We start from the raw sequence: 14981 nt of genomic DNA, 5'->3' as shown, positions 1-14981 counted from the left end.
ATTTCTAAATACTGCATTTGTAGCAGCCATCTGCCTCTGCCTCCAGGAAGCGCTCTGTGAACTCAATGGACTCTAACCTTGTGTAGCCATTCTGTAACATATGTAACACAGTGTGAGGTATAAAGTGTGATCTGAGTTATTAGTGATTAAGAGAGTGAAATCAGGACTACTCAACAAACACAGTCAGTAAGAGGGATGTAAACTGCCAGTTTATTATTCAAGAAATTCTAACACTGTGGAAAGAGAAGTGTGTCCATGTTTCCGACAGAGCACTCCCAACACCAGGCCTACCTTCTAGGGTTACCAGTATCTTGGGCAGGAAGCAGTGGATAAGAGAAGTCATCAGGGCCTGTTGACTCATTTGGATAGAGAGCTGGGGGCTGACACCCCTTCTCAAGATCCCAGAACCACTGTATGTAGGAGGGAGCTCTCTCTGTGGGTGGGTCAATTTCCATGCTGCTTCCTTTACTTCCTGGCTTTCGTGTAACAGGCGTAGCTATGAGCCTGGAGGGCACTAGCACACGTTTTCAAGTTCTTGTATCCTAGAACAGTAAGACTCATTGATTGAGGCAGGAACAGGTAGTTTATTTAAAAAAGCAAAGCAAAGCAAAACTAGGTCTGGCCAGGAGGTGCACGTTGTTCAGGGAGATCTGAGTTCAGAGTCTACAGAGTTCTAGGCCAGCCAAGGATACATATGGAGACCCTGCCTTAAAAACAAACAAACTAACTAACTAACTAACTAACTAACTAACTAACTAACTAACTAACTAACAAGGCAACTAACTAACAAGGCAACTAACTAACAAGGCAACTAACTAACAAGGCAACTAACTAACTAACTAACTAACTAACTAACTAACCAACAAGGCACCCGTGGATGGAAGGAGTAAGGATGGGTGCTCAAAATCTCGTCGACCCATGTAGTTCTGGTCCTCTATAGTTACTTACATAGCAAGAACCTCTACCTATTTTCTGTCATTGCACTTGTTACACTTGGCCCAGGTGGGAAGGGATTCCATCCTGCCCGGTGTTTTTCCTTTTTTTTTTCTTTTTCGTGTGTTAATGGAGATGCCGTTCTCTCTCCGCAAACCCAGCCCCCAGTGCTGCTACAGGACACTGGCTGGCTCTGCCCCACCCTTGCTCCGGCCACCCAGGTCACCAACCCCGCCCTTTCCGTGGCAAGTGACCGACCCCGCTGCAGCCGTGGAGCCAGCATTCAGTTTCTAGCGGGTCTGATAGTCGCTGTCCAGAGACCACTTCTGTAGCTTGCCGGATGAGTCACGTGTAGCCAGGGACGCGATCACGTGCGGTCTTCTACTGTCATGTGAGTCATCAAACCAATCACTGCGGCCTGGAAGAAGCAGCGTTGTGATTGGCTCATTCTTCTCCAGCTTCCCGATGAATCTCGCAAATTTTAGAGTCATTACACCGGGGCAGGGGGCGGGGTAGTTCCAGATTGGTTGGCGGGTCGCTTACGTCATTTTCTTGCGCCGGAAGTTTGGTTAGGGGGCTTGTACCAAACTCTCTTGTGATTTCCTTGTCCTGTGGGCTGTGGGGCAAATTTCTAAACGCGGGTCTGGACTGTCTGCGGTCATTACTTCCCTCCCCACTTAGGGACGCGGCCTCCTGTGCCTGTTTCCTCTTTCTGTGGCTGCCTGGCTTCCCCAAAGTCGGGCTGTGTTCGAGACCGAAGGAGGTGTAGCGTGGCTTCCGGCGCTGTGACCCATCCAGTCACGTGCACTGTGGAGGCTGCGCCGTGGAGATGGCGGGTACCTTCACAACACGTTTTGCCCTGGTTTCTTGGCCTGGTGCAGCTACTGAGCGATCCTACTTTTAATTTTTCGATGCTTTCTGTATTACACTTCATCTCATTCCTGCAGCCATCCTTGCTGCCATCTGCTAGCTTTTTGGTTTTCATACAGGGTATTATGGAGCCCTGCCGGGTCTCACCTCTGCCCGTGTCTCCACTTCTCAAGTGTTGGGATGGCGGGCGTATGTTGACACCCCGTCTTACACTCCCCCCACACACACTTTGATTGTTCTTGTTGACCCCACATTTAACTGTACATGCATTTACCAGACACTGAGCTGCTGAGTGCTGGAGTCGGGGTGTCCCACACAGTGCCAGACCCTGAAGGTATAGTCATGAACAAGGTAATAGGGACATTGCTTGTTCAGACCTCATGGGCTAGCCTGGGGTGACTGGTTGGAGATGAGAGGGAAACCGAGCAGCTCAGGATCCTTCACCAGAAGCATCTTACACAAAGATGAGAGAAGCCAGGCACAGTGGTCCAGGCCTGTGTAGTCTTTCTACTCAGGAGGCTGAGGTAGGAAGAGTGGAAGTTCAGGGTCATTCTCTGCTCCTTAGTGAGACCTTGTCTGAAAAAGCAAAACAAATCATAAAAGGCAATACCCAGGTTAGGTCAAGAAGCCCACTAGTGTTTGAAGGCTTATGGGTAAGATTCAGCCTGTCACGGGGACAGTAAAAAATAAGTATGTTCGATTCTTTGAAGGTTGCTCGGCAGGACTGTGAACTGAATAGATGGGTGGTTTTGGAAGGTCTCTATTGGCTGCAGTGTGGATTATTCAAGAAGAGAGCTTTGGAGGGGCAGATGGGGAGGGGAAGACCTGAACTGAGGATGAATTAGAATTCTTAATGTGTGCCAGAACCTTTCTGGTTTCAATTTGCCCATCTTTAGTGAAGAAGGAATTGGGGTCTAGAGAGACCGCTCAGCAGTTAGGAGCATGTACAGCTCTTGCAGAAGATCTGAGTGATTCACAACATTATGACAGGCTAACCACCTATAACTCTAGCTCCAGGGGATTCAACACCCCCTTCTTGTGTCCTGGGGCATCTCCATTCATATGTACAAACCCCCCCCCCCCCCAGAAACATAGACAAATTAAAAAAATAAAAACAGCCAGGTGGTGCAGGCACACATCTTTAATCCCAGCACTTGGGAGGCAGAGGCAGGCAAATCTCTGAGTTTGAGGCCAGCTTGGTCTACAGAGTGAGTTCCAGGACAGTCAGGGCTACACAGAGAAGCCCTGTCTGGAAAAACCTAAACAAACAAACAAACAAATCTTAAAGAGTAGGATTTGGGCTCTGGGGTTTTCTCACTTCTTTGTTCATATTTACATCTAGTATCACTTCAGGCAAGTGAGGAGAATTCCTCCTGGTCTCTGTCTCTCAACATGGGGAAACTGTTTCAGTGAGTGGTTGGCCTTACAGTTCAGTCTTTGCAAATGCAGATGGCTAAATCTCTAGAGGCAGAATTGTAGAGTCAAACTGTATGACACCCTTTAGGCGTGGTGGCACGTGTTTACAACACCAGCCCTCAGGAGGCTGGAGTGGTGGGTTTCTGAGCTCAAGGTCAGTCCTTCTACATAGTAAGACTCAGTCTCAAAACAAAAACCACAACGTTTTCAACCTTTTAAAACTCGTTCAGTTGCATTTCTAAGGGTCTTACAAACCTGCAAGCCACGAGCAATAAACTGAAATGATCCACCTTTCTTTCCTCTCAGCTGCCACTGTGATTTCTTCCTTGTCCCTCCAGGAGGTTGGGAGGTGGGGGCAGGATGGTTATACTGACAATGGGAGCCCCACCCTCACCGCATCCCCTCTGCTGGCTTTGCACAGTCCTCTCTAAATCTTCCCCACACCTGTATGGCAGAACTGTGCCTCTTTTCTGGTATGTAGGTGGAGATGGAATTGGGACTATGAGGTGTCTGCTTTCAAGCAGCTCCTTTCCCTCCAGCTGCCTTCAGAGGACAAGCTGGAAAGCAGTGTGGTGTAGACCGAGGCAGAGTTTTTCTGTCCCGACCTCCCAGTCCCATATAAATACATAGAGGCTTATATATTGATTACAAAATGCTTGGCCGATAGCTCAGGCTTACTTCTAACTAGCTCTTACAACTTAACCCATTTCTATTAATCTATGTATTGCCCTGAGGCTCGTGGCCTTTACCTCTATCTATCCCATTTTGTATGTCTGACTCGGTCTCCATCTGGCTGGTGACCCTGACTCAGCCCTTTTTTCATCCCATCACTCTCAGTTTGGCTTTCCCGCCTAACTATCCTGCCTTGCTATAGGCCAATCAGCTTTATTATTAACCAATGAGAGTAATACATATTCACAGCGTTCAGAAGGACTATCCCAAAGCCGTGGGGTGCCATCCCCAAGCCCTGGTATTTTCTGCAGCCACAGTTCTGCAGAGTAGTATGGGACTTGCCTGTTTGATGCCTTTTTGTAGTTGAGAGGGAGCCCTGTCACAGGAAACGGAGGGAAATGCCAGCTGCCTCCTGTAGATTCCAGGCCATCACCAGTGGCGGGTGTCATCCTATGGATGATCCGGCAGAAGGATGCCACTCACCTCTTACCTCTCCTAGGGAGGTGATATATAGTTGGTGGAAGGTTTCAGATCTTCCACATTCCTAAGACCCAGAGAGAATGCCATTGCTTCCATTTTTAATTCATGACCATAGCCTCATTTTGGACATAAATTGCTCAGAAACCTCAAATCTCTCTATTTATTTGAGTTGTCTCCCATCCCCCTTAAAACTAAACAAAATTTCCCTCCTGTGGGATGTTCTGTATGGCAAATGTGTTGGTCAATAAATAAAACACTGATTGGCCAGTGGCTAGGCAGGAAGTATAGGCGGGACAAGGAGGAGAATAAAGCTGGGAAGTGGAAGGCTGAGTCAGAGAGACACTGCCAGCCTCCACAATGACAAACAGCATGTGAAGATACCGGTAAGCCACGAGCCATGTGGCAAGGTATAGATTTATAGAAATGGATTAATTCAAGCTGTAAAAAGTTAGCAAGAAGCCTGCCATGGCCATACAGTTTGTAAGCAATATAAGTCTCTGTGTTTACTTGGTTGGGTCTGACGGCTGTGGGACTAGCAGGTGAGAGAGATTTGTCCTGACTGTGGGCCAGGCAGGAAAACTCAAGCTACATTTCCCTCCTGTTTAAATGGATCAACTGCCCACACTCCTGCTTAAGATCAGCTCTTGCACTGATATTCTGATTTCAAGTCCTGTATTCCCTACATGGAACTGTCCCGGAAGATCAAAGATATTTGATAGAGAGACATTTGTCTTTCTTCATCTATCTGAGTATTGAAACAATGGTTTCCAAGGAATTGGAATTACCCCAGGGTTTGAGTTTCCTTCTGTTGCTGTGATATAGCACTCTGGTCAAAAGCAACTTGGAGAAGAAAGCATGTGTTTGGCTTACACTTCAGATTCCCAGTCCGTCACTGATGGAAGTCAGCAGGAACTCAAAGCAGAATTCTGGAGAGAAGGACCATAGAAGAATACTTGCTGGGCCACTAACTTGCTTTTCAATTTAATTTTTAAAATAAATGAATTTATTTATTTATTTATTTTACATCCCAAAATGTTTTCCCCTCCTTCCTCTTCCAGCCCCTCCATGCCCTTGGTTCCCACTCCCAACCCATTCCTCCTCCATTTCTGTTTAGGAATGGGCAGGTCTCTCATGAGTATCAACAAAATACAGCCCAGAACCACCTGCCCATGGGATGGTTCCACCGACTGGGGGATTTGCCAGCTTACATCAATTATCAATCAGGACAACTCCTCCCTCACAGATAATGACAATTGCCCAGTTGAGACTCCTTTCCCAGGTGATCCTGAGATGTGCCACGTAGGTTTCTAAGGTCAGTAGTGACTTCTATTTTGCCTGGTGGCATATTCTGGGTCCTCACTCTCTTGGTTTTGGAACATTTGCTGTTCGCCTCTGTGATGCTGCATTGCCCCAGGTTACCTACAACTTCACAGTCTATACATCCTTGGCCCTCTACGTGGGTGTGAAGGCTTGTCATCTTTACTTCCTTAATTTCTCATGCAGATGTACAAACAGGTTGTCTTTTTCCCAAGATAATTCCACAGTGCCCACAAATCCAGTGACTCTACATCCTAACCCAAACACTCCCTCCACCTGCACCTTCTCCAGAATCTTCAATGAGGAACCAGCTCTGTTAATAACAGCTGGGGTCAGCTTCACCAGCTGTGGCAATTTCTTTAATGTTTGTGCTCAGATCTCTGAGAACAGTGTTCACTCTTCATCTGGAACAGTTCCTTAACCCCTCCCTTAACCAGTCTGTCTCAGTCCATCTGTGCTACTCTAACAAAATACCATGGAGCAGGTAATTTTAAATTTTGTTTTGTTTTTTTGAGACAGGGTTTCTCTGTGTATCCCTGGCTGTACTAGAACTTACTCTGCAGACCAGGCTGGCCTCAAACTCAGAGATCTGCCTACCTCTGCCTCCCGAGTGCTGGGATTAAAGGTGTGGGCCACCACCGCCTGGCTAATTTTTTTTTTGAGGGGGTGGTTTGAGACAGGATTTCTTTTTTTTAATTTTTATAATTCTGTATCTTTTTTTATACCTTTTTAAAATTTTTCTGTTATCAATTTGATACAGCATAAATTTTTATCCTAATTGTGAAATGTTTCATTGAGGCTTGCCCAGTAATTGAGTAAAACCAAAACTTATTATAAGCCACAGTTATCCTAGGGTCCCCCCTGCTATATAGCCTCCCTGGTTCTGTGGGTTGCAGTCTGATTGTTCTTTGCTTTATATCTAGAATCCACTTATGAGTGAGTACATACCATGTTTGTCCTTCTGGGTTTGGGTTATGTCACTCAGGATGATATTTTCTAGTTCCATCCATTTGCCTGCAAGTTTCATGCTGTCATTGTTTTTCTCTGCTGAGTAGTACTCCATTGTGTATATGTACCACATTTTCTTAATCCATTCTTCAGTTGACGGGCATCTAGGTTGTTTCCAGGTTCTGGCTATTACAAACAATGCTGATATGAACATAGTTGAGCATGTATCTTTGTGGTATGATTGATTTCTCTGTGTAGCTTTGGTGCCTGTCCTGGATCTTGCTCTATAGACCAGGCTGGCCTCAAACTCACAGAGATCTGCCTGCCTCTGCCTCTGCTGGAATGAAAGGTGTGCACCACTGCCGCCTGGCATTATTCAGTTTTTAATATTTTAGCTGTCTTCTGCTATGAAATTCATGTGTGCCCATATACTACTAGACCATTTGGCAAACAGTTCAGCTTCTAAGGCCTGCTGAACCTCTAGGTAACTAACTCCCCGACTGAGCCTAGGAGACAAGCAGGCTGTAGGTGCATAGCTTTGCTCTTGTGAAAATGAAGCTCAGACCATCCCTTGCCTGCAGGCCTAGTGGCATTCCAGAGCAATTGACTGAGGACAGTAGGACTTTTTGCATAACCAGGTGTAGTAAGGACTGGAGCAGAATTCCGGAGAGGCAGGGAGTTGCATGGCTGGAGAGAAGAGAGAAAGGCAGAGATTCTGTAGACGGGAAGGCAGAATGGCTCAGGCTGAGGAATGAGGAGCAAGGAAAAGTTTCTTGTAGATTGTAGGTGAATCAGGTCAGAAGAGGAGAAGAGGAAGAAAAGATGGAGGACAAAGGTACAGGGGATGAAGATGAGATCAAAAGCATAAGGCTTAGTTATCACTAAGGCTATGAGGGGACAGAAAAAGTAGGTACAGAGAAGAACTGAGAGTCAGGACAGAACTGAAGCTGGATAGATAGAGTTTTGTCATAGAGGAATAGAGTAAATGGACAAAAGAGCGTGGTGTACATAGATTCCTTTCCCTCAGATACCCCACATCTGACGTAGTGTTATCCCTAGGACTCTGGGAAGAATTTTCTCAGGGCTAGAACTTGGGAAAATTCCAGTGTGTGTGTGTGTGTGTGTGTGTGTGTGTGTGTGTGTGTGTGTGTGTGTGGTGTGTTTGCCTGGTACCTGTGATGTCACAACTGGAGTTACAGATGGCAGTGTGTAGACAAATTGCTAAACGGTCTTATTAAATAAAAAACTCGGAGCCAGAAATTGGGGTTAAAGCCTGAGAGAAATCAGAAGAATAGGAAAAGCCACAGCTAATCTCACCTCACCAACTCTGCAGCTTCCAAAGCGAGCTACTTCCTGTCTACCCACACCTATATGCCTTTCTGTTCTGTTCTCTCATTTGCTCTCTCAGCCCAGCTACATCACTTCCTCTTCCTGCCCAGCTCTATCACTTCCTGTCTGTCTGTACAGACCTCTATGGTTGGTGCTGGGATTAAAGGCATGTATCACCATACCTGGCTCTGTTCCCAGTGTGCCCTTGAACTCACAGAGATCCAGACAGATCCCTGCATCCCAAGTGATAGGATTAAAGGCGTGTGCTAACATTGCCTGACTTTTGTTTACTATAGTGGCTGGCTTTTTCCTCTGATCCCCAGGTGAATTTTATTGGGGGACACAGTATATTGGGGGACACAATACATCACCACATTAGTGAGTCACCACTTGAGTGCTGGGAATTAAACCTAGGTCTTCTGGAAGAGTAGCCAATACTCTTGCCCACTAAGCCACCACTCCAGTCCTAGAGTGGGAAATTTAAAATTCTTAAAACATAGTTAGTGAGTGTAGATGTATGTGTGCCACAGGCACACGTGGAGGTCAGAGGACAGTTTTCAGGAGCTGGTTCTCTCCTGCCATGTTGTGGGATGTAGGGATTGAATTCAGACCATTAGGCCTGTGTACAAGCACCTCTACCCATTCAGCTGCCTTGATGCTGCAGACTTATAAAAATCAAAAACTGATTTCTCACAGTTGGGAGGCTGGGAAGTCTAAGATCAGGGAGCTTACAGGTTTGTGGTCTGGTTGGGGCCCAGTTTATGCTTCTAAAATGACCCTGTGAATTCGGCATCTTTTTGAGGGGAGGATGTTCATGTCTTCATGTGGCAGGAGGAAGGGAGGCAGAGGTAGAAAGGCAGGTGCCCTTCTAGAAAGCTCCCCCAGTGGCAGCACACTGGGGATCCATTTCAACACAATGTTTGGGTGGGACACAAACCTTCAAACCTTACCACAGTCTTGGAGGACACACATCTTTCTTCCATGGGTCTAGTGAGTGTGTCTCTAGGACCAGCCTTGGCCTTGCCTTCTTGGGAAGCAGACATCAGAGAGAATGGGGGTTCCTCTTGGTGCATCATCTCAGGAAGCTTATGGTGTCTTCCTGTCCACACTGGTCATTGAACTTTGACTGTCTGGTCAAGGTGGTGTCTGCCCGGTGTCTGCACTGGGAAGCCAGTTTCCCATTTTGTGTTTGGCTAGCAGATTTAGAAAGATACTCCTCTGTGGTGTTGGTACTCCATTCTTTCTCAAACATCCACCTGCCAGTCTTCACTTCCACTGGTCTTTTTTTTGCCTTTGTCAGTCACCTCTGCAGTGGTTGTTGTTCCATGGGTACCTACTTCCATCACCCCTGTAGTGGTCGTTGTTCCATGGGTACCTACTTCCATCACCCCTGTAGTGGTCGTTGTTCCATGGGTACCTACTTCCATCACCCCTGCATTAATGGATGCTTCTGTAAGGAAGGGCTTTCCTTTCTGTACCAGCTACTCAACGTGTTGCTATGAATGGACTTGACATGAATGGACTCAAGGGAGCGAGGCCCATCATGGCAGGGGAGGTATGGTGACAGGAGCGTGAGGTGGCTGTCACACGGCATCCACAGTCAGGAAGTGGAGAGAGGTGAATGCTGACATGCAGCTCATTTTCTCCTTTCCATTCAGTCCAGGACTCCAGTCCATGGAATGGAGTTGGCCACAGCAGGGCAAGCCTTTCCTGCTCAGGCAGACCTTTCTGGAAAGCTTCTCAGACACACTCACAGGTGTTCCAATGGGGTTCTAGAACTGGTCAGGTTGACTAACCATCACATTTTCTGTGTAAAGTGTTCCGATGGGGTTCTAGAACTGGTTAGGTTGACAAGACTAACCCTCATATTTTCCGTGTAAAGTGTTCTGATGGGGTTCTAGAACTGGTCAGGTTGACAAGACTAACCCTCACATTTTCCGTGTAAAGTGTTCTGATGGGGTTCTAGAACTGGTCAGGTTAACAAGACTAATCATCACATTTTCTGTGTAGGTTTTTTGTTTATTTATTAATATTTGACTCAGGAATTTTATCTTATGCAGTGAGTTGTAGTCTGATAGTCTTTTTATTGAATTATTGTTATAGGATTGATATCCAAAGTCTTTTTTTTTTAAGACAGGGTCTATATAGTCCTGGCTGTTTTGGAAGTCACCAATGTAGACTTGGCAGGCCTCAAACTCACAGAGATCTGCCAGCCCCCCACTCCCCAAGTTCTGGCACTAAAGATGTGTGCCACCATGCCCAGCTCCTATGTCTTTTAACAAATTCCTATTTTTGTTTCTTGATCACTTCCTTATTTTCTGTTACAAAAAGATGTTCTAGATTTAACCAGTGGACTTCACCACTTCTTCAAGGAGCCATGTTCCCTTAATGGAGCACATATGTACTCCCAGAAGACAAGGTCCTGGTACTTAGCATGCTGTCACTGAGTATCACTGCTTCTGCATCCACAGGCTCCATAATTATTTCAGTATCTTTGGTGGTTTGAAAGAAAATGGCCCCCAAAGGGTGTGGCACTTTGTTGGAGAGGTATGGCTTTGTTAGAGTAGGTGTGGCCTTGTTGGAGGAAGTGTGTCACTGTGGGGGTGGGCTTTGATGTATCCTATGCTCAAGCTACTCCTGGTGAGACAGACCATTTCCTTTTGCCTGCAAGTCAGGATGTAGGAATCTCAGCTCCATCTCTAGTACCATGTCTGCCTGCATGCCTCCATGTCACACAATGATGATAGTGGACTAAACCTCTGAAAATGTAAGCCGGCCAGGTGGCAGTGGCACACGCCTTTAATTCCAGCACTCAGTAGGCAGAGCCAGGTGGATCTCTGTGAGTTTGAGGCCAGCCTGGTCTACAGAGTGAGATCCAGGACACCAAAACTATACTCTGTTTCAAAAAATAAAAAAAAAAAGAAAATGTACGCCACCCCAATTAAATGTTTTCTTTTATAAGAGTTGCTGTGGTTGTGGTGTCTCTTCATAGCAATAGAAACTCTAAGACAATATTTAAATCTGTATGTATGTATACATATATTCTGAATTCATACTGACAATACAACCAATTTAAGGGATCTTTCTAGTTTCTTGCTACATTTGCAGTACTCTCCCAAAACAGTAAAAGATACCTGCTTTCCATCTTCCTGAAGTTTTTTAGTTAAGGCTTTTTAGACAGACAGACCAAAAGACCAAATATATGATTTGTTCGAGACAGGTCTTGCTATGAAGTCCAGGCTGGCCTTGAACTCATTATCTTCCTGCCTCAGCCTTTGCGTGCTGGGACTACAGGTGTGCACCAACACGCCCAGCCTATATATAATTCTTAGGTGGAGATTTATTATGGGAATTGACTTGTGATCATGGAGGCCGAGATGTCTTATGCAATCTGGACATCTGGAAAAGCATAAGTGTAATTGCTGTCGAGTACCAGACTTCGTGGTGTAACTGTCAGTCAAAGGACCTGAGAAACAGGGTGAGGGTATTGCTCTGGCCTCTGCATGTACATGGGTGCATACACACAAATACCTCCCTCATATTAAAAAAAAAACAAAACAAAACAACCAACCAATCAACCACCCAACTACCCAACCAACTAACCAGTCCCTCACAGCCTAAAGGGAATGCAAGTGGTTGTCAACATAAGGGATCCATCAATTAGCAGCCTTGTTAGATCTTATTAAATAGGTACTATGAGATGGTTTCCTATGTCCACTAGTTAAGGTGATTTCCCTTTTCTGAGCTGTGTAGATATTTCTCTGAAATGGAAGCATTTTCTGCTGGAGGGAGGCTCCTAAGAGGAAAGTTAATAGGCTCAGAAGTCCCAGGACTCACGAGGCCCTTCTCCCAGGCATGAGAGAACTGCCAGGGAAGAGGAGACTTTTGAGTGCAACTGTTTACAAGCTGTCTATTTTAATTCAGGGATGCTACTTTCACAAATCCTCATGTCACTGTGCTATGGAATCTCTTTCTGTATGCTGTGAATATGTGTGGCTCCCATTGGATAATAAAGATGTTTTGGCCTATGGCAAGAAAGCTTACAGCCAGGTGGGAAATCTAAGCAGAGATACAGAGAGAAGAAGGACGGAGTCGGGTGAGACGCCAGCCTGCCACTGAAGGAGAAACAAGGTGTCAGCAGACCAGTAACGCCACGGCCACATGGCAACATATAGATTTATAGAAATGGGTTAATTTAAGATGAAAGAGCTAGCTAGCAAGAAGCTAAAGCCATAGGCCATACAGTTTGTAGTTAATATAAACCTCTGAGTGATTATTTTATAAGCGGCTGCAGGACTGCAGGGCTGGGCAGGACCAGAGAAATTTGTGGCTACATTCACACTGGTTCACTGAGTAGACTTGGGTAGAATCTTTTATGTTCTGAGTGCCCTTTCTGGAACAGAGTTTGTTTATGGCTCCTCAGGAAAAGCCACACATGAGTTTATTCCATTTTCTGTAAACCAAAGGGTTTGAAGTAGACAAGGGATTCATGGAATTTTGGGTTTCCTAGGTCATGAGGCAGAGCTCTATTGTAATACTAAAAATTTTCAAGTAGAGAATTTGAAAAAAAAAAACCCCATGGCTCATGCCTGTCACTCTCCAAAGGTAGAATTTAATGTAAAGAGTGGAGGAAAGGCTGGTCAGACATGGTATATACTAGATCAATAATCTGAAGACTAGATAATGCCCCTGCTCTTTTCTTGATACTGAAGGATGATGCTCTCTTGTGCCCAGGACTGGCTTGCAGACTGGCAGTGGGGAACCTATTTATGGTCACTGGAGAGCTGATCATGGCCCCAGGTCAACTTTAGGGAAGATTCAGCATTTTACCTGGGTACATGTCTACACAGGATGGGCTAGAAGCTGGGCGATTAGGTCTTCCTGGTACTGAGTGATACTGACTCATGGCTAAGAGTCATGAGTTAGAGTCATGTGTTTGCATCCCATGGCCCTGAGTGATCATTTCATTTTAAGCAGCTTGCGATGCCAGACTCTAGGCTAGAGGTAAAAACCATAGAGACTGTCATGCTCCTAGATCTTAGTCTGGGACACACCATTAGGAATGGGTGAAGGAATGGAGGCAAAGATGTTCTTTTGCCTCAGATTCCTACTCTCCAGATTTGGAAGGTTTCACACTGCTGGGTAATCCAGACGACTCAGGCTTTAGTTCTCCAGAGTTGTGCTATTCTGCCATTATCTATGCACTGTTACCATCGAGACCACATGCAAATGTTTTCCCAGTTCAGATCTGAAGGTTAAAAAGTAAAACTAGGTATTTTATTTTACCTTGTTATGAGATCGGGTCTTGCTCTCTTAACTGGACTGGTCCGTAATTCTTGGGCTCAAGCGATTCTCTTGCTTCAACCTCCTCAGCACCTGGGACTACAGCTGTACGCCACCATGTTGGGCTCCCCATATGTAGTTACTATTGATATAAAGTAAGAGCCTTGGGTTGAGGGTACAGCTCAGTTGATACTGTGCTTGTCTAGGTTTGATCCCTAGCATACAAAACCGGACATGATTTTGCATATATGTATTTTCAGCACTTGGAAGATGGCGGCATTTGGGAAGCCCAGTCATCCTTGGCTACATAGGAAGTTCAACATCAGCCTGGGATATACAGACTTCGTATAAAACTTGATATATCTTTATCTTCCATCTCTTAGCAGTTTAAAGGTACTAGATTGTTTCTTTCTGGGCTAGGACAGCCCTCCCTGTGTCCGGCTGTGCCTTTCTCCTCAGTGGGCTGTTTAGTCTCATCTCCAGAGGCCTCTGTGTTCTCAGATTAGCTGCAAAGCTTATTCCAGGCTCTGGATCCTTCTTGTTTGTCTGGGACTGTGCAGTGGGAAGAGCATCAAGTCTGGAGTGTGTGCATGTTGACCAGGAGATCCTAGCACTGCTTTATCTGTCACTGTCCTGGCTAAGTTCACAGACCTCTCTGTACTCCATTCCTCTTTTGAGGGGATCTGCTGGAGAAGAGGTCAACTGTTTTGTCTCCAGCTCTCAAAGGTAACAGTCATCCTGCCTGATAAGAATGTTTTTTGTTCTCTTGGGGACTGGGGTCACGCTGGATAATATGATGATAATATGGTCCAGGGGGTCTTGCAGATTCAGCATCAGCTCTCCTCCTGGAGGGGATGGACACTAAGACCAAATTGTGTATGTGACTAACCCTGAAGACAGATGAGCTTTCAGGTGAACAGACCTCCCCATGAGTTGACTCACACTACTGCCAGGCAAAGCCAGCTCTGAAGGCTAAATGTGAGCAGAAGGCAACTGGTAACTGAGTCAAGCCTGAGCATCAGCCTGTCGATCACAGTATGTCCTTCCAGGTGCTGTCCTAAACACCCTCATGCAGAGCACTTCCAACAGCCGCATCTTGCTAAGTCTTTCTAGTAATGTCTTATGCCTGGGAATCCATGGCATAAACCTGCTAAAGTCCTTTATGCAGGATCCCAAAGCCCTGGGCTGAAGATGAAGCTGCTGGTGAGCATAGGCTCTCTGCACTCAGCCAGTCTGCTCCTACAGCAGCAGGGTCTTGGGGATGGGTTTACACAGCAGGCCTTTATCTGTCTCCTCACATCCATTATGAAAGAAGGAACTTTGCAGTTTCCAAGCAAATACATTCACCAAGGAATCTCCTGGAATTTGATAGTATTAATAAAAGGCCTGGCTGGGCAGTGGTGCCGCACACCTTTAATCCCAGCACTTGGGAGGCAGAAGCAGGTGGATCTCTGTGAGTTTGAGGCCAGCCTGGGCTACAGAGTGAGTTCCAGGAAAGGCGCAAAGCGACAGAGAGAAATCCTGTCTCGAAAAACCAAAATAAATAAATAAATAAATAAAATAAATAAAATAAAAGGCCTGAATTCACTAACACTGTTGCCTAGTGTGCTGTGGTGCACACTTTTAATCCCAGCACTCAGGAGGCAGAAGCAGGCAGATCTCTGAGTTCGAGGCCAGTCTAGGCTACAGAGTGAAGCCCTGCTTAGCCAACACTTAGTGTACACACTACTCCT

General features: G+C 45.8%; 1 long non-coding RNA gene across 1 annotated transcript; it reads right to left on the bottom strand.

Moving 5' to 3' along the window:
- Nucleotides 1–193: 193 nt before the first annotated feature.
- On the bottom strand, nucleotides 194–1951 carry LOC131924262 (uncharacterized). Its single transcript, XR_009382829.1, has 2 exons — nucleotides 1192–1951; nucleotides 194–542 (listed from the first exon to the last, which is right to left on the bottom strand). It is a non-coding gene; the product is annotated as an uncharacterized LOC131924262 (long non-coding RNA).
- Between the last annotated feature and the right edge of the window lie 13030 nt (nucleotides 1952–14981).

The sequence above is a fragment of the Peromyscus eremicus genome, chromosome 14, assembly GCF_949786415.1.
Source record: "Peromyscus eremicus chromosome 14, PerEre_H2_v1, whole genome shotgun sequence".
NCBI classification, from domain to species: Eukaryota; Metazoa; Chordata; class Mammalia; order Rodentia; family Cricetidae; genus Peromyscus; species Peromyscus eremicus.
The sequence above is the reverse complement of the archived record's forward strand: the minus strand, read 5'-3'. Positions and strand labels throughout refer to the sequence as shown.